Genomic DNA, 24,254 nt, shown 5'->3' with positions numbered 1-24,254 from the left:
TACTGTAGCCAACCTGCCTTCTGTGTTACTCTGAGTCCTGAAACTACCTTCTCTGGCACACAACACCTCTTCCTAAAACAGCAAAGGATTAAGTAAATAGCTTTTGTTCTATCTCAGCAGGAATTGCAGGGATATAACTTTCAGCCTGCTAGTCCTGGAAAGAAAAGGGGACCCATAGAAAAGTGACTATCTTCTGAGAGGCTCTGCCAGAACATAACAAATACAGAGGCAGATGCTCCTAGCCAAACAGAACTGAGAACAGGTCCTTAATGGGGGAGTTAGAGAAAGAATTGAAGGAGCTGAAGGGGTTTGCAATCCCATAAGAAAAACAATACCAACCAACCAGAGCTCCCAGGGATTAAGCCACTATCCAAAGAGTACACATGACAGACTCTGCACATGTAGCAGAGGATGGCCTTGTTGGGCATCAATGGGAGGAGAAGCCCTTGTTCCCATCAAGGCTTGATGCTGCAGTGTAGGGAAATGTCAGGGCAGGGAGATGGGAGGGGGCGGGTGGGTGAGTGAACACCCTCATAGAAGCAGGGGGAGGATTGGTGGGATTGATGATATGGAGGGGAATCTGGAAAAGGGATTAACATTTGAAACATATAAATAAAAAATATAAAAGGAAATGTAAGTAAATAAAATATTCAATTAAAAAAAGGTATGAACTTAAATTGTAAAGATAAAAATAAAAATAAAATAAAAAATAAAAGTATATGGAACAAACCAAAAAGGAAAAAAGTGATTATAATGTTTATTAGTAAGTTGGAAAATATCTCCTATGTAAGTTATCTAAGGGAAAAGTGGAAGGATTCTAAGGGGAGGTAGGGGTGGGAATTCTTCTAAGTGGGCAAAGGGAAGAAAAATTCTCCTAAGAAAAAAAAGTTTCTTCTATATCTACTTTTCTCAGTACTGATACATCTTTTAGAATACATGTTACAAATTTCCTCACAAGTTTACACACAAAAAATCAAATCATAAATTAAAATAGAAGTTTACAATAGAGAATGTTTACATGCATATCCATTAGGAGTAATTATCTGGCTGAACATCCATCACTTGTCTCAGCTCCACAGGTTTATTGAAGGTTAAAAAACATAACTAAGTTATTAATAAAGTTTTGTCTGGATAAACACAGTCAATATTTTATCCTCTGTCCTAGCCCCTTATAAATTGTTTGTTCCCTTTTTATGACCTTTGATTAATTGTTTTGCAATCTCTTGGAATGTGCTCTGAGTAGGAGAAAGTCTGGTTACTATCTAAGAGTAATTAACTGGTGACAATTGGGAGATTTGCAGAGTTCTCATTGCAGTTTTGACTATCAGAAACGACCTAATAGCAGTGTCACTATAAATGAGCTTAATAATCAGTTATAATTTTAGGAATTCTTATAGGATCATCATTAAGACTTAAGAAGTCATCTGTTTGTCTATATAGCACCACTACAAGACAGTACATCTTCGTAGATCTGCAGAGATCTGCTCAAAAGGGATGGGCTATTAGTTAATGATTGTTATATATGCTTAATAGTAACAGGAAAAGCATATTAATAGCAGGAATCTTTTCTAAAATGAATTCCCTTACAGCCTTGCTTAATAAGGGTGAATCTGAGGCGGCCATCTCAGGATGATCACCTGCTAGTTATTAGCTTGTCACGTTATGTCTCCTGACATCCAGGCTTGAGACATTCAATGAAAACTGTGAAACTGGATCCTCATCAACTTTGACACGTGAAACATCATATTAAATTGTATCCTTTTCATTACTATGTTTAAGCTCTCATGTTAATCTCACAAAATAAAACATGGTCAATTGTCTTTACATTTTTTAACTTAAAAATCCAAGATCTCTTTAAAATGATAATGTCTATTAATTATGGGCTTCTGTAAATTCCAAAACACGGTTTATAATTTCTTATTCTATGAGGATAAAATAAAGAGCAGCTCTAATGAGATAACAGCAAAAACCCAAGTCTAACAGTATAGTCTACATTTTTTAGTTCAGTGTTTGTCAACAGGGTCTTACAGAAAAGGATATAAGAAACCAATTTTAAAGACTATTTCCTTTCTTTCTTACTGTCGTTCTTTCTTTCTTTTTCTTTCTTTCTTTGTTTCTTTCTTTCTTTCTTTCTTTCTTTCTTTTTTTTTTTGCTCTGATTTTGAAATAATACTTCAGTGTGTTCTTGTTATTGGAAGGAACAGTAGGAGCTTTCTGGGAACTTTCTCTTTGATCCTCTACTATGCTAATCAGTGACCCCATTTCCTCTTGAAATAATATTGATTAATATGCCTGATCCACTAAGTACTGGGAAAAGTCTCTTGTAATACACACATTTTGGTTCACTCCTAAATGCTTATCTAAATTTTCCCCAACCAGTTCATACTTTGTTTATAATTTTAATTAACCAAATTAATTTACCACATCAATAAAATAATCCCCCCAAAGTCAGCACCTATACTAGTTTGTGTCTTAAAATGGTAAATTTGCAATAAGTTTTGGCTTCCCTCACATCCAAAGTTGTTGTTGAAATAAGGGTTGGCAAGGCAGTGAAAAAAACTTGACATTTAAAAATCTGTATGTCTGAACTCTCATAGCTTCATAAGTGTCTTATATTCTTGCTCTACTTTACTGATAGCAAAAAACTGAAGCATAAAGAATGCATTATGGATGTATTATGCAAAATATAGCTTTACTTGGCAGACTTATTTTAAAAAGAGGCCAGGTTGACTTATCATCAAAGATGGGGGATAAATATACACATATATGTCTTAAATGATAAAAAGCATTCAATGTATATATCATTTTAGACTATCCAGCTTTCCAAGTGAGAACAGCCTAAGACCAAATCTGTCTCATTTAAAAAAGTAATTGTCCCAAGGTAGCCCTGATGATAGGAGATTACATACATCAATGAGTTCATACCTGAATCATTGTAAACATTTTCTCATATAGCTTTTTACTGATTTTCCAAGATGATCCTTCTCTGTTTCATGTTTCCAAGAGAAGAGTCTAGTCATGCTCGGTGATTCTCTTGGATTCTACTGCCCTTTGTGACTCAATCACCTCAATGCAAATCCTTCACCTCTGATTCAAAAAGCCTTTCTTGCTAGTTGTGAGGCAGTAAGAGTACATACCAGCTTTTGAGGTTATAACTGTGCTAGGTTCCAGGAGAGCAATAATCCAGAGAACAGCAATCGCAAGGCAACCCTCCTCCAGGAGACTGCTGTCTACTTTCAGCTGATGGTGCAGTGCCTTGGAATAATTAATATAGACGATTTGACCATAATGCATTTCTCTTGTTAATTATCATGCCATTAGCCTTAGTATGCCATTCGTCTCACACAAAGCAGAGACGAAAGCAAATTTCAAGCACATATTTCATTAATCTCTAACCTTTGACCTATTTTTAAAAATTCTAAAGAGTCTGTGGAGGCTTCAAATGTACACTCCCCATGCTCAAGTAATAAAAATCTTTCCAAATGCTCACAACCAAGAGGACACTGAGTGAAAAGACTGACTGGTTATCATTGGGGCACTGAGCCATGCTTGACTGGATTATTATGCATCTGACCTATTTCTTACAGCTATTAGTTTTCTCTAATCAGAATGTACAGATACTGGCAGAAAGTGTGTGTGTGTGTGTGTGTGTGTGTGTGTGTGTGTGTGTGTGTGTGTATGTGTGTGTGTGAGAGAGAGAGAGAAAGAGAGAGAGAGAGAGACAGAGAGAGACAGAGAGAGACAGAGAGACAGAGAAAGAAAGATAAAGACAGAGGCAGAAAGACAGATAGACAAACATACACAGAGGGGCAGAATGAAGAGAGAAAGAGAGAGAGAAAGTGAGAGAGAAAGACAGAGAGACAGAGAAAGAAAGAGAAAGACAGAGGCAGAGAGAAAGACAGACAAACACATGCAGAGGGTGAAAAGGGAGAGAGAAAGAGAGAGGGGGGAAGAGAGAATAAGAGAGAGAGAAAGCAAGAGATGGAGAGACCTAGAAATAAAAAGACAGAGGCAGAGAGAAAGAGCTGGAGAGAGAGAGAGAGAGAGAGAGAGAGAGAGAGAGAGAGAGAGAGAGAGAGAGAGAGAGAACAGAGAACATGAATTCTTCTTGGATATCAAGAATTGTTTAGACTTTCCTGCCCAGATAGAGCCATGTCACCACCACAAGGACTCAGGACCTGCTCAATGATGGCTGAGCACCCAGAAGAGCCTCACAAGCACTCTCCCACCTGAACCCGCAAGGACAGAGCTAAGTCACCATAATCAGAACTCAATGCCTGCTTGCAACACCCAGGAGAAATCTCCCTCCTGAGCCTAAGGGCCCTCAGAGTCAAGCAGAGACAAGCTCTAGTCAGAGACAACAAGAATACCTAACATCACAGATAACAAGATGGCAAGAGGAAAGCACAAGAACCTAAGCAATGAAAACCAAGACAACCTGGCAACATCAGAACCCAGCTCTTCCACCACAGCAAATAGTGGATTTTCCACCACACCAGAAAAATAAGATTTAGACTTAAAATTATACTTTATGATGATGATGAAGGTCTTTGAGAAGCACATAAATAACTCTCTTAAACAATTACAGTAGAACTAGGAGAAAACATGTAAACAAGTTGAAGCCTTTAAAGAGGAAACACAAAAGTCACTCAAAGAGCTACATGAACGTACAACCAAACAGGTGAAGTAATTGAAAATGGAAATAGAAACAATCAAGAAATTACATAAGAAGACAGCCCTGGAGATAAAAAACTTAGGAAAGAAATCAGGAGTCATACATGCAAGCAACAGCAAAAGACTACAAGAGATGGAAGAGAGAATCTCAGGAGCAAAAGACAACATAGAAAACATAGACACAACAGTCAGAAAAATAAAAATGCAAAAATCAAAAAGCTCCTAACCCAAAACATCCAGGAGATCCAGGACACAAAGAGAAGACCAAACCTAAGGATAATAGGTGTAGAAGAGGGAGAAGACTCCCAAATATAAAGACCAGTAAATATCTTTAACAAAAACCACAGAAGAAAACTTCTCTAGCCTTAAGAATGAGGTGACCATGAACACACGAAAAACCCACATAACTCCAAATAGACCGGAGCAGAAAAAAAAGTCCTTCAGACACATAATAGTCAAAACACCAAATGTTCAAAATAAAGAATACTAAAAGCAGTAAGAAAAAAGTGACAAGTAAAATATAAAGGCAGACCAATCAGAATTATACCGGACTTTTCAACAGACACTGTGAAAGCTAGAAGATCCTGGACAGATGTCATACAGACCCTGAGAAAGCACAAATGCCAGCCCAGGTTACTATATCCAGCAAAACTCTCAATTATCATACATAAAAAGACCAAGATACTCCAGGACAAAAACAAATTTATACAATATATGTCCACAAATCCAGCCCTACAAAAGATAATCGATGAAAAACTCCAACACAAAAAGGGAAACTACATCCTAGGAAAAGCAAGAAAATAATCCTTTTGCAACAAAACCAAAAGAAGAAAGGCACACAAACATAATTCTACCTCTAACAACAAAATATATATCTTAACATCAATAGACCTAATTCTCCAATAAAAAAACACAGACTATTAGACTGGTTAGGTAAACAGAATCCAAAATTTTGATGCATTCAGGAAACTCATCTCAGAGAAAAAGACAGATATTACCACAGGGGGAAAAAGACTGGAATAAAACTTCCTAGAAATGGTACCAAGATACAAGCTGGAATAGCCATTCTAATATTGAATAAAACAGATTTTTAACTAAAAGTTATGAAAAAGATAAGGAAAAACACTTTTTACTCATCATAGAAAAAGTCTATTAAGATGAACTCATCCTGAACATCTATAATCCAAATACAAGGGTGCTCACATTCATAAAAGAATCCCTACTAAAGCCCAAAGCATATGTTGTACCAACACAACAATAGTGGGAAACTTCAACACCCTACTCTCATCAAAGTACAGATCAAGGAAGCAGAAACTGAACAGAGACACAATGAAACTAGCAGAGGTTATGAACCAACTGGATTTAATAGACATCTATAGAACATTTCATTCTAAAAGAAAAGAATATTCCTTTTTTTTCAAAACCTCATGGTACCTTTTCCAAAACTTACTATATAACTGGTAACAAAACAGGCCTCAACAGATATAAGAAGATTGAAATATTCTTATGAATCCTGTCAGATCACCATGGACTAAGACTGGTCTTTAATAATAACAAAACCAACAAAAAGCCCACATACATATGGAAGCTGAACAATGCTCTACTTAATGATAACATGGTCAAGGAAGAAATAAAGAAGGAAATTAAGGATTTTTAAAGAATTTAACCAAAATGAAGGCAAAACATACCCAAACTTATGGGATGCAATGCAAGCACTACTAAGAGGAAAAATCTGAGTGCCTCCAAAAAGAAACTAGAGAGCATACACTAGCTGTTTGACAGCACACCTGAAAGCTCTAGAACAAAAAATAGCAGATACACCCAAGAGCAGTAGAAGGCAGGAATTTAACCAAGCAGAAACAAAAAGAACTATATAAAGTATCAACAAAACCAGGAGATGGTTTTTTGAGAAAATCAACAAAATTGATAAACTCCTGGCCAGACTAACTAGAGATCGCAAAGAGAGTATCCAAATTAACAAAATCAGAAATGAAAGGGGAAACATAACAAAAGAAACTGAGGAAATTCTAGAACTCATCAGATGCTACTACAAAAGCCTATACTCAACAAAACTGGAAAATCTCAAGGAAATAAACAAATTTCTATACAGATACAAGGTATCAAAGTTAAATAAGGACTAGATAAACCATCTAAATAGTCCCATAACACCTAAAGAAATAGAAGCAGTCATCAAAAGCCTTCCATGCAAAAAACATCCAGGAGAAGATGGGTTCAGTGCAGAATTTTATCAGACCATCATAGAAGATCTATTATAAATACTCTCAAAAATATTCCACAAAATACAAACAGAAGAAACACTACCTAACTTGTTCTTCAAAGCCACAATTATGATCTCACCTAAACTACACAAAGACCCTACAAAGAAAGAGAACTTCAGACCAATTTTCCTCATGAACATTGATTCAAAAATATTCAATAAAATTCTTGAAAACCGAGAATCCAAGAACACATCTAAACAATCTTTCACCATGATCAAATAGGCTTCTTCCCAGGGATGCAGGGATGGTTCAATATACAGAAACCAATCAACGTAATATCCTATATATACAAACTCAAAGAAAAAAATACATGATCATTTCACTAGATGCTGAGAAAGCATTTGACAAAATTCAGTAACTTCTTATGGTAAAAGTTTGGAAAGATCAGGAATTCAAGGCCCATACCTAAACATAATAAAAGCAATAGAGATCAAACTGTTAGCCAATATCAAACAAAATGGTGAGAAACTTGAAGCAATCCTACTAAAGTCAGGCACTAGACAAGGTTGTCCACTCTGACCCTATCTATTCAATATAGTACTAAAATTCCTGGCCAGTGCAATAAGACTACAAAAGGAAGTTAATGGGATGGATACAAGTCCTAAAGAAAGAAATAAAAACATTATTGTTTGCAGATGATATGATGGTATACTTACTTGACTCCAAAACTTCTACTAGAGAACTTATATAGCTGATAAATAACTTCAGCAAAGTGGCTGGTTATAAAATTAACTCAACCAAATCAGTAGCCTTCCTCTACTCAAAAGAAAAACATGCTGAAGAAAACATATTAGGGTAAAGACACCCTTCACAATAGTCACAGACAATATGAAATACCTTGGTGTGACTCTAACTAAGCAAGTGGAAGATTGATATGACAATAACTTCAAATATTTGTAACAGGAAATTGAAGATCTCAGAAGATGAAAATATCTCACATGCTCCATATAAAACCAGGTACACTGAAACTATTAGAAGAGAAAGTGGCAAAAATATTAAAACACATAGGCACAGGGGAAAATTCCCTGAACAGAACATCAATGTTTTATGCTCTAAGATCAAGAATTGGCAAATGGGCCTCATGAAGTTTCAAAGTTTCTGTAAGGCAAAAGACACTGTCACAAGACAAAACAGCAGGTAACAGATTGGGAAAAAACATTACCAATCCTACATCTGATATAGGGCTAATATCTAATATATACAAAGAACTCAAGAAATTAGACTTCAGAGAATCAAGCAATACCATCAAAAATGGGGTACAGAGCTAAACAAAGAATTCTCAACTGAGGAATACTGAATGGCTGAGAAGCATCTAAAGAAATGCTCAACATCCCTATTCATCAGGGAAATGCAAATCAAAACAACCCTGAGATTTTACCTCACACCAGTTATAATGGCTAAGATAGAAAACTCAGATGACAGTAGATGCTGGTGAGAACTTGGAAAAAGGGGAACATGCCTCAATTGTTGGTAGGATTGCAAGCTGGTACAACTACTCTGACGGTTCCTCAGAAAACTGGTCATAGTACTAACTGAAGACCCAGCTATTCTACTCCTGAGCATATACCCCAAAAATGTTCCAACATATAACAAAGGCATATGTTCCACCATGACTATAACCGCCTTCCTTATAATAGCCAGAATCTGGAAAGAACCTATATGTCTTTCAACTGAGGAATGGATACAGAAAGTGTGATACATTTACACAATGAAGTACTACTCAGTAGTAGAAACAATGACTTTATGTAATTTCTTGGTAAATGGATGGAACAAAAACTATCATCCTGAGTGAGTTAACCTAGTCACAAAAGAAAACTCACAATCTGCACTCACTAGTAAATGGATACTAGCCACAGAAAGCTCTGAATACCCAAGAAACAATTCACAGACCTTTGAAGCTCAAAAAAAAAAAAAAAAAAAAAAAAAAAGGAAGGCCAAAATGTGGATGCTTCAGTCCTTCTTAGAAGGAAAACACTCAATGGGAGGAAATACAAGGACAAATAGCTGCCTTTCTTTGGGATCCACCCCTTATGCAGCCATCACACCCAAGCACTATTGCTGATATCAGGAAGTACTTATTGTCAGGAAACAGATAGGGTAGCCTCTTCAGGGATTCTGCCAGAGTCAAACAGATACAGCTGAGCATGTTTGCACCTAACCATTGGACTGAACACGGGGACACCAATGACGGTGCTAAAGGAAGGACTGAAGGAGCTGAAGGGGGTTGCAACCTTGGGAAGAACAGCATTATGATTCAACCAAAACTTCCACAACTCTCATGGACTAAAACACCAATATTGCATACACATTGAGAGACCCATGACTCCAGGTGCATATGTAGCAGAAGATAGCAGTGTCTGGCATCAATGCGAGAAGAGACCTTTGGTTCAGTGAGGGCATGTTTACCTAGGGTAGGGGAATGCCAAGGCACTGAGGTGGAGAGGGTGATTAGGAGAGGGTGTGCCTTCCTGGAGATAAGTTGAGGGGGAGGGAAAATTCGAGTAGAGTTGGGAGGAGGATAACATTTCAAATGTAAATACAGAGAGTATATAATTTTAAAAAAAGTATTATTAAAAAACCCAAAGTAAATTTAAAGCTTCGGATTCCCCCAGTGCTTCTATCTCAGTACAGGAGACAGCAGATCTTGCAGTGGTCACAATTTTAACTTCATGTTCAAATTGTCTGGGGATCTTTGAAGGAGGTTATACTAATGAACCTTAAAACATTATGTGTAATGAAAGAAGCTAGGTAAAAAAGAGTCCCGTTGTCCGTGTGTACAAAATGAGGGTCTCTGCAAGCACTATGGCTAGCTAGAAAGTTATCTGGGTGAGCTAAAGGGGAAGCTAGGTCAGCATGATGGAGCTGGTACTGCTTTAAACTTTTGGATGCTGACCCTGAGTGTTTATTTTGTTTTGTTGTTGTTGTGTTTTTGTTGTTGTTGTTGTTCTCTTTCTCTTCTTCTTTACATATATAAACACATTAAAACTTTGGGAAAAATACAATTATTACACCAAAGCTTAAGGCATGGAAACGTGAAAACACCCTTGCAAATTATATGCCTTTTGCAAAGCACCTGTAACATCTTCCACAAGAATGGGTCCTATTGACTGGAAAACATTCCTGTGCAAAATTTGGGTGAAGGGTGGCTTCACTCCTTCACAAGGTAATCCAACTTTCTTGGTGAATAGGTGTCAGTTTCTTCTGTTGAGGAAAAAGCCGGCATGTTTAAGGATTTTTGTTGTGCTATCTGTAAGCACGAGGACCTCATGCCTTCTAAAGTAAGGGATAACAAACAGGAACCTGAGAAGACAAATGGAAAAGGATAAAAAGGTATGAGGTTATGAACATATACCTCAATGATTTTCTGAAAATGTAAAAGGAGTATGAAAACCTCAAATATTATACTTTCAGGAAGAGAAGCTCAAAAGCCAAGGACAGGTTAGTGTCAATGCTCTGTGTATGCAGGAAAGTACTGAGTTTTGAAAAGGGTGTGGCCAGGATGGTTGTTCGCCAGATCAAATTGCAATTGTTCATAATCTGGTTTCTTTTGGAATGTCATATCTTTGGCTGCTGGTGCCCTGCAGTTTCCCAGACAAATCAGCAAGTCCTTAGGAGTATAACTGCCCCCAAATTTATTTCAAGTCCCTGAACAACATGGCATGGACCTAAAATAAGGTTCTTTCAGATTCGGAAAGGTGTGCCTGTTCTTCAGCTTCTCTATCAGCTACTTTTATGTCATGCTGTAAGAAATGTAAGTGCTGTTATATTTCTCTTGTGGTTATTTTGTCTGCTTGCTTTGTGTGCATGCGTGTGTTTTGTTTTGTTGTTTTGGTTTTCAATACAAAATGGCACCTCTTATTTGAAATATCTGTACATTTTCAAGGAGTAGTAAAATGTAACAACTCAAAATATGTACAATGTGCAATATACTAGCAATATATTCTTCTAGATTTTCAAACGTTAATCAATTTGAACAAATTCAAAATGTTCACACTCAAGTTTTCCAGGTATTATAGTGAAATTTATCACACATTACTGTGCATGTGACTTTGCTCTAGAAAACAAACAGTGATTCTTTTGGTTGTCTCTTATCTAACTTTCTTCCTTCTCTGCTTACCTGTCTTCATAATAACTTTTTAGCTGTTTTCCTTGTCTTTATGAGATGCTGTTTTAGTTTCCACATAGGAATTGAAATATTTATTTTTGTCTGTCTGGCTTGTTTTACTAATCAAAATGAGCTCCAAGTCCATTCATGTTCTCATAAAAGACAGAGTCTGTTTCTGTTTTGTTTTGTTTTTTAATAGCTGAATAGGTTTCCGTTGGGTCTGTGTTCTGTGCCTTCTCCACCCATTTGCAGTTAATGATCCGGGGTGGTTTTCATTTCTTGGTTATTTGTGAACAATGATCTGGTACACATGGTAGTGTAGATGTCCTTTTGACAAACAGACTTCATTTCGTTTGGAAATATACCCAGAAATTGGATTGCTGGATCACGTGGTTCAGTTCATGTTCAGTTTCAGATGAATCTTCACATTATTGTCTATGACCATCCTCTGTTATCTTTTGTCTGCTTGATAGTAGCCAATCTTACGTGAGCAACAAGATGTCTCATTGTGGCTTTGGTTTGTATTTTCCCAATAGTTTTTATGGTAAAATTCTTTTTCATACATGTGATATGTACTTGCCTATTCTCTCTGTGACAATCCATTTAGGGCTATGTGACTTTTTGAAAGAAACTACTAACTTGCTATGGTGGAGGTTTCAGAGTTGCATGTGTATTGTAGACATTGACCACCTGTCGCGTGTATTGTTTGTGACTATTTTCTTACTAGGTAGGTTCATCTTCACTCTGACCATGCTTATTTTACTTCGTGGCAACACTTCAGTTAACAGCATGGCAAGTGCGTATTTTTGCTTTTGTTTCCTGTTATTTCATGCTCCTCTTCAAAATATCTTTGATCATTTTTATGTCTCAGGCCATTTCCTAAAAGTTTCATAGTCAAGGTTTGCATTCAAGTTTTCAATTGCTATGGAATAAATTTCTGGAGCTATCAAGAGGTGGGGATCTAATGTCATTCTAGAACATGTATATACTCAATTTTTTCAAGCACCATTTATTGAAAAGCTCAACATTTTCTTAATGCATTCTCCAGTCTCTTATTATATATTTGTATTTGCTTCTGAAAGTTCTGTTTAGTCTCATTGTTCTTTGTGGGTTTTTTAATGGTATTTGCTTTCTTATGCTGTGAATACTGCAGAATTCTAGAATACTTTTTATATCAAATAGAGAACTGCTTCTGTTCATCTTTTTTTCTCAGTTTGGCTTTTTGAACTGGTAGTACCCTATATATTATAGATGACATATAGATGATTTGAATGTTTGTATCCATAATTAAATTAAGGTAATAAATAGTTCATGAATAGTTTTACAAAATAAACATAATTAGCTAGTTTTAGAGTAATTGGTCAAAATTTTATGCAAAAAGATAGAGTGTTGAAAAGAGTAGGGTAAGTGATTTTTGTTGAAGTCTTTATCATTTAAAATTTAACATATTAGATATAAACTACTTCTAATATTTAAAAATAAAAAGATTTAAAAACTTGGGACTCCCAAGAGTCAAATTTTCATCACCTGAAATTGAATAGCAGATCTTTCTTTACTGGACATTTGTCTAAGCCCCCAATTTTCTGTAGGAGGGGGTCAGATTATAAAGTAAATTAATTGTGTTGGATAATCAGTACAATTTTATCTTTCTTATTAAATAAAATATATTTTTAAAAATAATCACATTACAGGAAAATAGAACCCAGGTACTTGTGTGTATTTCGGTCCTATGAATTTTCTTTCTCCAGACAACCTAACACCTTTAAGTCAGAAGGTCTTAGGAGCTCCTGGACCCTATAACACACCTTTAGGAACAAGACATAGTGCATTGTGTTTCAATTATATTTGGGTTGGAAACCTTGGCCTATATAGTCAGCCATCTAATTACAATTTCTAGTTGAGAGCATATCTGTGAAAATCTCTATTTTTATTTCTCTCCAGCTGTGCAGAAGTACCAGGGGGAGGAGTGCATTAGGCAATCAGAGTTGAAAAGTGACAGAAAAGCCAAGACTCAACAACAACAGAGTTGAGCTGAGAGCTCTAGCTCCTCAGTATGGTCTCAGTGTCTCTCTTGCACTCCTAAAATGCCTTAGGATGCAGTGGGGGAGGGAACTGAATCAGTGGCAATGGCATGGCAGCAGGAAGGCATCGCTGCTACTGTGTTCTATCTGCATTGGAGGTTTTCTTCTTTCTTTCTTTCTTTCTTCCTTCCTTTCTTTCTTTCTTTCTTTCTTTCTTTTTTCTTCCTTCCTTCCTTCCTTCCTTCCTTTCTTTCTTTCTTTCTTTCCTTTTTCCCTTCTTTCTCTCTTTTTTTAGCAGAAGCAGCAATGCCTCAGCTGAGCCCTTTTTCTCTTGATTTTCCTTTGATTAGATAATCATATAATTTATCATGAAAACAGATATTTCTCTTAATATATGTGTTGGAAGGCAGTGTATAGGTGGCATAGTGCTGAACATAATTCCCTTACTAGAGATAGAGTAATAAAGACAGGACCCATTAGGTACAACTCAGGACTATTTTGAGAAACTGTCATGTTGACTCTACACTGATGCCAATTTACTATAAAGCATGGACTCTTACACTATGTTCATGTGTGCTCTGACTTTGTAGCTCCTGCCAATCATCCTCCACCAGATGCAGCTCGTTCTAGACGGATAACTTCAGAACACACTTTTCATCAAGGTTCGGGGACCTTTGTCTCTGTTGCTCCTCCGCTCCTAGAAACTGAGCGAGAAAGATCAGATTCAAACCTTAGGCAAAGATCTCTGTATTCTCTGTAAATTTGCCAATGCCTTTGAGAATCTGAACATTGAAAGGCATTGTAATTTTTAAAGAAAATTTTTCCCAGCTCTTATTTTACATTTTTTCTTTATGCTTAAAGTTGTCACATGCTTCAATATTCTTTGCATAATATTAAATGTAATTTATTCCAATTAAAATGTACATGTGCCACATTTAGAATGGTAGGAGGTACAGCCTATTGCAGGCAGACAGAAATAAGTCTGCTGGAAAGCAAATTACATAAGTAGTTCTGCCAACTTTGTTTATGTAAGTAGAATATATCTAATTCATAAAGTCACACACACATGTGGTATACATTTCAGATAGTTTTCAGGGCGAATCAATAACCAAATACAATATGTCATCAACATGAAATATATAACACAATGTAGGGTCAAAATAGTATATGCAAAAACTGTGTGCACTTTTTATATTGGCTTAAATGTGCTTTATATTTCTATGAATATTGAAATTTTTTTCCTTTCAGTTCTTTTCTGCTCTATTTTTGGCTGTCCGTGAGTCCTGAACTCAATTTTGATCCTTTCATGCCTTTGCCTACTCCTTGTGACTATGCTGAAACTGTACCAATACCACAGACTTAATTTCTCTGTGTCTGAAAAGGTTTTGTCAACTTCATTCTTTATCAAGTGATAATCAGGGTTTTCTCCTTCAGTATGACATGTAAAATAAGCTTTACGAGAGGGTCCAGGCAGAAACAAAAGTTAATACATGAAATCTAGAAAAAACCAGAAGGAACTCAATTCAGTTTTCTCTGTGTGTTCAGCTATTGGCATTGAGATATTTACTTATCACACTATAAATAGAGCCCAATCACAACATGTATACACCATTTGGCCAGAACTCCTCAAACAAATTAATCAATTCAGCTTCGAATTTTGTTTGCAAGATATGGGAATTTAGGATTCAAGGTGATCTCACTGAAGAATTTCAGGTATAGCCACTAACTAAGCATTAGAACCATTAGCTACACTCGAACCATTATCCATGTATGCATCTGTTTCTGAAGTACCTGTCTTGCTTGATTATCTTATGAGTTTTTACAAAGCATTTATTTATTTTATATGTGGATGAATGCTTTGCTCAGGCATATGGTTGTCCATTGTGTGTGATTGTGTGTTTGTTTGTATGTGCATGTGTTTTTTTTTTTTTTGTGTGTGTGTGTGTGTGTGTGTGTGTGTATGTTCAAGTTTAAACCACTTTCTGAAAGGGGCTGAAAGAACAGAAGAATAATAATAAGATGAGGATAAAGAAAAGGAGTAAAAGCAAGAGGAGGAAGAGTAGGAGGAAGAGGAGGAGGAAGAAGAGGAGAAAGAGGAGGAGGAGGAAGAGGAGGAGGAGGAGGAGGAGGAGGAGGAGGAGGAGGAGGAAAGGAGGAGATAGATGTATTGGCATGGGTGATCTGCAAAGTGTGGTTTCTGGGTAAACTGTATTGTTAACCAGGAACGCATTATGACCAGCAATACCAGAGTCCAGCAAACTGAATAAGGCCTCTCGGTGTGTCTAATGCAATATTCATGTCAGTATTTCATATCCTTACACTAATTAATCACAGTAGTTACCAATCCATGTATTATCTTTTCTCTGCCTTATTGAAATGTTTATGGTTATTTTGTTGTAGTGATATACCCTATAACAAACCAGACAATGTTTCTTGCACATTTCTTGTGCCAAAAGCCTGCACCTTATTCACCAATACTGGTGTCCAAACACCTACAGCAGTTTCACATTATGATTTTCTAAAAACTGAATCTATGACAATTTAGAATTTTGCTTTTTATAGAATGGGCTATATGCATAAACGAGTGTAACTAATAGACCAATATTATGAGAATTAATTTTTAAAGCAAGTGTTACATCTTGGCAATCACACTGTGTTCTTGGTTTGACATTGCATGAGACTAAACCCAGGGAAGTACATCTAGAAAGTATCACTGCCAAACTGGAGACCCAGCCCTGGCTGTTCATGTTTATAAAGTATATTACACTTTGCACAAAAAGCTATGGAGTAGATATCAAGGATTTTTAATTAAATGGTTGATTGTCAATGGCATAAATGTTGCAATAGGGTGTCTCATAAAGATATAGTACTTATGTTATCATAATTACATTTAGAAATTCTACACTTATATTAGTAACTAACCAGTGAGGAAAATATTGAAAAATGTTAGTCTATAATCATATTCTATTTTATATATATACATATTCTATTCTGTTCTGCATATGGTTATCATAAAATTAATGCTTGTTTTTGTTAGTATGATCACTGAAACCATCACATTAAAAATTTATTTAACATTTTTATTGCTATGTTATATTTAAAAGGATTTTTTTCTTTAGATTTTTTGTTTTTTTTTTTTTTTTTTTTTTTTTTTTTTTTTTCAAGATAGGGTTTCTCTGCGTATCCTTGAATGTCATGGAACTCACTCTGTAGACCAAGCTGGCCTCAAACTTAAAGATGTGCCTGCCTCTGCCTCCTGAAAGCTGGGGTTAACCAGGTGGGGTTAAATTGCTTAGATTTAAAAAAGAAAGAATTTCTCACGTATCACAGCCCGATTTGGAACTCACTATGTAACGAATAATCACCTTGAACTCCTGAGTCTTCTGTCTCCACCTCCTACATGCTAAGATTACAAGTATGCGCCACTCTAACTGGTTTGATGTGGTTCTGGGAACTGAGTCCAAACCATTGCTCATTTTAGGCAGGCATAGCATTGCAGAGTGCTTTTCTAAAGTTCAGTAGTCATTGCAACTGTCTCATCCTCTCCCAGATAATAATGAGACATCCTCCAAGGATAATTGAAAACACTGCCTCCCATAAATTGCACGTTTGTAAATTAGTATGATCCAGTGTTGGCCTTTAGAAAGTTTTGACCATTGTATCTGCAAAGATTGCTAGGATCTCAGAGCTAATAAAGCTCTAAAATCAGAGCAGAGTTCATTTGCAGTGAATGAGTGAACAAATTATCCTGTCCATATAACTTTTTTTAAAAAAAAAAAGAACTAAAACCAATCACAAAATAGCAGAAACAAACAAATTTTCAAGCTCCAAGCCCAACTCATAAAAATCTTTATCCCTTCATAAGAAAATGCTATAAAGTGACAGTGATATATAGAATATCTTGAATCTGCTCTTAATGGCACTGATATTTTAGTATTTAATTGATGTTTATTGATAGCTATTTTTTTCAATGGATATTAAACTTCATCAGCATGCAGAGTCAACATGTTAATTCGTCTTTTAGAAATTACAATCTGCTATCACAGAAGAAGAGATTAATTTACTGGGTTGAACACCTGTTCTCTAAGTCACAGGGCCTCCCACAAAGTTTGTATTTTACTGATGGGTACAAGCAGCATAAATAAAATACCAAATTTGATAGTCTGTTAGATTATATAAGAACTGAGAAGAAAGGAAATAGAAAGTGTAGGAGTTCATTTGGCATATGTGAAGCACAGAGAAAAGACCACGGTTCCTGGTGCCGGGTGAGGAGGGTGGTGTTATAAGATGCAGGATTATAGCTTTGGTTTGAAGTCTGAATAAATCTGGTAGCCCAGCAGCCAGGAGCCAGTTCTGACCTGGATTATTCTGATCCTCAGTCTTAATACTGGGATATAAGCATCCTTGGATGAGCTAGTGTCAAAGTAGGTGGGGGTAGTCGGCTAATGTAATAAAATGTAGAAGACTACTATGTCCCATATCATATTTTCACTGATGAGAAAAAGTATGGATTCAAGAGATAAATTAAAAGGCACAAAGGTTAACGATTGGCTTACTGTGAGATGAAAGAAATTAAACAGATGTTCAAAGATAATTTCATATTTTTAGGACAGTAAATGAATAATCAGGCTCAAGTTAAAGAAAGGAAGAGGTATATGCAGAAGTGGAATCCATAGTGCACTTGGTATACTTAGAAAGTATACCCTGAGACACCAGAGGCTCTAGAATAGGAGAGGGCAGCATCCTGTGTCTCTCCTTGTCTTAAAGGCTGAGGAACACATATTTTCTCTTGACTCACATATTATAGATGCTGATCCTGGCATTGTCATCAATTTGGTTTAAGAAAATCAAAGCCCCATCGTTATCAATCACCATCACGAAATTTTTGGGTGAATGACTGATATGTCTCAGTTCTAAAGAATTGCCTTTTCTTTGAAAAAGGAAAAAGAAAAATACTTTGATATACTCTTCTCCTATTTTTTAATTCATGTAACACCTATCAAACTTCAGAGAAATTATAGGTAATTACGACTTGGACTTGCAAATCTGAATACCAGCAAGATAATAGCGCAGTCTTTCATAAACTGGTGTAATTGAACCAAGTTTAATAGAACCAAGCCTCCACTGAGCAGCTGCATGATCCCAGAGAACTTATTTAACATCATTAGCTCTTTTCTGTTCACCTTAGATGTTTCATCATTTCTTTGTAAGGTTGTTTCTAATATAATGCAGACTTCTTTGTTTAAGTAGAGTATAAAATGCACTGCATAGCACCTGACCAATAGAACTTGTGACTTAAATGATATAAATAGGCTTTTTCTTTTCTGTGTGAACTGACCTATATCCAGATTAGCCTGGATTTTTCCAATTCTCTTGTCTCAACCTCCAAAATTGTGATACTTTGGGAATGAGTACCCACACTGAGGTACACATTACCTTTTGTGCTTAAAGGTACCATGTATTAAAATTTTAAAGACAACAACTCTCATGAAATTTTGAACACCTTCTTTATTTATGAGATCTGTTCTATGAACAGCAAGGGTTCCTGTCAGCATTTATGAAATGAGAGGATTTGAGTCGGGAGTTGCTGAAGTGCACATGAGGTGGTGTCCTTTGCAGGATTCTGTTCCCACAGTGGATTGCTATTTGTCACACCTTAAATGATTCTTTACATTCTGAACATTCATTATAGTCTTTATAGACACCACTATAAACGGGTAGAGATCAGGAACACTGAATTAATGGAACCAAGCTCTTTAACCCTTGGGGGCATGTCATTTCCCCAAGGAGCAATGCACTTTAATTATTTAAAAGGTCATTATTTTACTCGTGCTCACTGGATGGCCATAGTGCACAGTCTTCCTATAGGGAAGGTTCATTCCTCAAGGATAACAGATATGGCTGTTAAAAAGTCTTTTGATTTTTAAACTAAAAAAATTTTGCACTGGTGGTTAGGAGGTCAGAAGGGAAAGTATTTTTAGGCAAATGAAGGCTTTCAGAGCACCTCAAATCATCCTATCTTGACAGTTCCTCTCCTGATGTCTCTGTACTGCCAGTCTATTTTCTCCCATGACAGGAGCTCTTGGCACTGGTTGTGCAAATCTGCTTAGAATGATGTATGCTATTTGCTCTCTTCTTTTTTGCTTCTTAAAAATTTCAGGCTGGCTCTGCCTTCCCACATCTAAGATCAAATTATTTCTCCCTCTCCATTAAATATTGCTTAACACTCTCTTCAGGGCAGTGTGGATAATCCAAATATGCATTGACAGCTCGAGTGTTTAGCTTGACAGAATGGACATAGTTTCCAAGACATAAACTAGATCTATTCAAGACCTTAGTTTACTCTGTCTTAGTAGTCACATTTAGAGCTCTACACCAGTGGGATTGGGCACACTGAGACAAAGAACACTGTGGCTACAAAAGCCTGGAAACTTTCTAGCCTGCTGAAATTCTAGCATGGGAGATGTGCACTAGAATTACAGTCAAGAGAAATGAAGATCCAACTCTATCTCTCCATTCTGCAACTATATGATGTTTGTCAAAACACTGAATGTCTCCGAGCTCCAATCTTCTTAATTTACTAGGTGGATTCTTGATTGTTATTAGTACTAAAATAATTTAAAAAAAAGAACTCATGAGAAATGATACAAATTGTTATGTATGTATAGAAATATGATTACTGAACTAACAAATATTTGTAGAAGGTGTATTAAGTGCTAAATGTGGGACTCTACTGTATTCCATTAATTATATTGATAAAGGCTGGTAACTGAGCTGGTACACTGGTAGACACAGAACAGGCAAAAACATGGATTCTATCATGTACAAGGAAAGATATATGTGAGACAGCTTCATGTTTTTTCATGATATACACATACACAAGATTGAAACTTTTGAGATGACATTCCTTTGGAAACACATACAGTGTGACTAGCAGCATTTAAACTGAGTCTTGAAGAATGAAAAAAAAAATCCACCAGCAAAGGAGAACTTCATGAACTAACACATAGGGCATGCAAATGTCTTTTCCAAACCTTTGTTCTTTAGTTTCAGTTATACCAACATGGAAAGACACCTTAAAATATTAGTGCTGGCTTCCTAGAGTGCCAGTCTGTGTGGTTTGTACCTCTAAGTCCTTAGACCTAGTAAGCAAATAGGAGGGTGATCAGATTAATTCAAATTGCCACGTAAATACATGAAATGTTTAGTAAATAATCCTGACTAGACATCATCCTAAAACTATTATAGTTATGAAAACTTAGAGAACAAAAATAGAATGTCTCGTTTTGTTTGATACAATGTGATGGGCTGAGAGACATGCGTGGAAATGTTGTCCTCTACTTCACTGCTGTTTGTCCTACTGTGCTGCCCCTAGTCTTGTAATTTGCTTTGGGAAATGAGTACAGATGTTTCCACAGCCAGTTTTGTGACACAGTTTTATATAGATTGCTGTGCTTGTATGAAAGAACAAGTGTTTGGAATTAATTTCAAATGTAACTAAAAGATTTAAACATAAAAATGTTTAATTTTAGCATTAGTATCACATCTCTGTGAAATACATGAAGTAAGATAAATCCCTCTGCCCTGTATTAGATCTGGCTTTAAACTAATTTGTAGCTTTTAGTTTAGGAAAGGATGATAGGAAGGGCAGATACAAATTACAAGGTCCACAGCCCATTCATGACAAACAAGGTTATTTTCTGTCACTTAGGCTAAATAAAAGATCCATTGGACAAGCAGTGGTTAAGGCGGTTCGAGCAAACTGGGTCTCACTGTGTCTACATGGTCTTGGAAGGGCTTTATGGGTAGACTTCCAAGTCAATCGGTGATACAACTGGTTGCTATAGTAACTCTGTGTTACGTGTATTTATTACACTATTGTACTGATGGAAAGTCAAAGTCCTGGAGAGCTGAGTGACAGACACTGACTCCTTAGCCAAGCAGACCTGGGTCATAGCACCATGGTTAAAGTCCTTCTTGCTGGTGTAATTATGCAAAAGTGTTTATTTTTACTTATGTATTACTTTTTACTTCTTGAGATTATAATATAAATATATTTTCCCTTTCCTTTTCTCCCTACAAACATTTCCATGTACCTGTCCTTGTTTTCTTTTAAATTCATGGTTCCATCTTTCATTAACCATTGCCTATCTTCTCTCTCTCTCTCTCTCTCTCTCTCTCTCTCTCTCTCTCTCTCTCTCTCTCTCTCTCTGTCTCTCTCTCTCTCTCTCTCTCTCTCTGTATATGTGTGTGTGTGTGTGTGTGTGTGTGAGTGTGTGTGTGTGTGTGAGTGTGTTTGTATGTGTGTGTGTGTGTATGCCTGTTTGTGTGTATGTCTGTGTGTGTCTGTATGCATGTTTGTGTGTATTTCTGTGTGTGTCTGTATGCGTGTTTGTGTGTATGTATACAGATCTATTTCTATATACATAAATACAATCTGTCAGTGTGTATACTGGTTCTTGTGTGTATGTACAGTGGGCTGACTACTTAGTATTAGATCAGATTTTAATATTTATAAGTCATGTTTTTTATGTACTGAATAATTATATTTTAAAATTTCTCTTAAACTTTTAAATTTAATCTCTTTAACACAAATAAGTTATCTATCATGTGCTTTATGACTACATTTTTATCAAAATATGTTAATAGGTCTGGTTTGAATTTCCTTCTAAAATAGCAACAGAATATTTTATATATTAAATCACCTTTTAACTAGTAGTAAACATTTTATATGTTGAAATAGAAAGTTTGATATTTGAAAAGCAAAATCATGTCTTAAACAATGATTGAAAGAGTGTTTTCCTTCAGCAGTTTGAATGGGGAGGATTTTAGAAAAAAATAGAAAGAGAATCATTAATTTTTTTTGAAACATCACATGCCAGGTTAAATAAAAAAGCAATATCAAATAATCAGTCATGAAAACACATATATAAGTATCATTATATAGACTAAGTTGATTATATTTAGGAGTACGCACACACACACACACAAACACACACTCACACACACAGACAATGAAAAAGGAAGCCATGAAAGTGAAAGGGAGCAAGAAGTGGTATAGGAGATTGGTTGGAGTGAGGAAAGAGAAGGAAGAAATATTGTATTTATGTTTTTTTTTTTAATTTCAAGAATTGTAAGTAAAAAAAAGTAAAGTAAAAAAATCCTGTTGTATTGCATTATATGTGGCTTTAAACTCATTTGCAACTCTTTCATTTTAAAAAGGATGATAAAAGATGTCTTACCCAAATACATCTCCATGGAATTCTGAAAGTTAAGTGAGAATAAACTATTTTACATTTTATTTTGTACTGTTAGAGCACAGTGCATTCTCCTTTTGGGGTACCAATCTAGTTAACATCATGAAAACAGAAGAGAGAGAAGTTTATTATATATAGGAAGTAATGGCCCCCAAAGCACTCTCTCCCTAAACATATGACACAGGAATGTTTCTTCTTATCAAGAAGCTTAAAAAATAATCATTTTGGTTTATTGTGTTTCATGAGCTTTGGTGTTCTACTTTCTTTTTTTCCCATTAATAATTTACATATTCATTTTACATCCCAACTGCTAGCCCCTCCCAGTCCTTGCTCACAGAGTACCTTCTTCCTCCCCTTCTCATCTGAGAGGGTGGGGAGTCCCTGAGTATCACCTCAACCTTGGCGCTTCAAGTCTCTGCTTGTGAGCTGCCACGAGGGTGCTGGGAATCGAATGAGAGTTCTTTGGAAGAACAGCTGGTACTCTTATTATTTTTATTGGATATTCTCTGTATTTATATTTGAATGTTATCCCCTTTCCCCCCACTCCCATTCTTCTTCCACCTCACCTTGCTTCCATGAAGGAGCTCCCTCTCCCAGCCATCCTCTCCCCCCTCAATGCCTTGGCATTTTCCTACACTGGTAAAATGCACCTTCACTGGACCAAAGCCCTCATCCCATTGATGACAGACAATGCTATCCTCTGCTACATATGCATTTGGAGCAGTGGGTCTCTCCATGTGAACTCATTGGTTGGTGTTTTAGTCCCTGGGAATTCTGGAGTGTTTGGTTGTTGATAATGTTGTTCTTCTCATGGGTTTTTAAACCCTTTCAGCTCCTTCAATCCTTTCTCTAGCCCCTTTGTTGGAGTCCCTGTGCTCAGTCCAATGGTTAGCTGCAAGCATCCTCATCTGCATCAGTATGGGTCTGTCAGAGCCTCCTAGGAGGCATCTATATCAGGCTCCTGCCAGTAAGCTCTACTTGGCATCAGCTATAGTGACTGGGTTTGGTGACTGAATATGGGATGGTATCCCAGGTAAGGCAGTCTCTAGATGATCTTTTGCTCGATTTCTGCTCCTCTATTTGTCCCTATATTTCCTCCCATGAGTGTTTTGTTCTCCCTTCTAAGAAGGGCAGAGGCATTCACATTCTGGCCTTTCTTCGTTTTGAGCTTCTTACAGTCTGTGAATTGTTTCTTGGTTATTCAGAGCTTTTTCGGCTAGTATCTGCTTATCAGTGAGTGAATATTATGTGTGTTCTTTTGTGACTGGGTTAGCTCACTCAGAATGATAGCTTCTAGTTCATTCATTTGCCTGCAAATTTCATGAGGTCATTGTTTTTACTAGCTGAGTAGTGCTCCATTGTGTAAATGTACCACATTTTCTGCATCCATTTCTCTGTTGACGGATCTCTGGGTTCTTTCAAGCTTTTGTCTATTAGAAATAACAACTAGTGCTCTTAACTGCTCAGCCATCTCTCCAATTGTTCAAGGTACTTTTTCTGCAAGAAAGTGTATCTATATTCACATAGAAGAGCCAGACTCATTAGTGAGTGTCCTTTCTGAAATCATGTTCTTTCTGCACTGCATGTCAAAATTGGTAGACAAGAATGTTTATGGGTCAGGTAGTTTAACATTACAAGGAGAGTATAATGAACACATTTAGACCATCTAGAAGTGGGTCTGCAAGGCCCAGCTTAAGGTCCAAGTATTTTCCTGTGTCATTCATTTGCTTGGTTATTTTTGAGAGAAATATTAGCTGTAATCCAAACAATTCCCAATGCTCCAGCTTGGGATCTTATAATCCCATGCCCAGGAGTTACAATTTTACACTTTCCTTCATATAGGAATGTTAGAAACTCAGATTTTTCTGTCTGGTTGCAAATCTCTGAAGCAGCATTTGTGTCACCAGGAGTTTTTTGA

The 24,254-nt window shown here is 36.4% G+C and overlaps 1 protein-coding gene across 1 annotated transcript in view; it reads left to right on the top strand.

Annotated features, from left to right (window-relative positions):
- Positions 1-24,254, top strand: part of RIT2 (Ras like without CAAX 2) — a gene marked incomplete at both ends in the record, with an annotated part of 351,386 nt that overhangs the window by 122,435 nt on the left and 204,697 nt on the right. The window lies entirely within an intron of this gene.

Source organism: Micromys minutus (assembly GCF_963924665.1).
Source record: "Micromys minutus genome assembly, chromosome: 8".
Classification (NCBI taxonomy): domain Eukaryota; kingdom Metazoa; phylum Chordata; class Mammalia; order Rodentia; family Muridae; genus Micromys; species Micromys minutus.
Note: the sequence above shows the minus strand (reverse complement) of the source record. Positions and strands in the feature narration are given on the sequence as shown.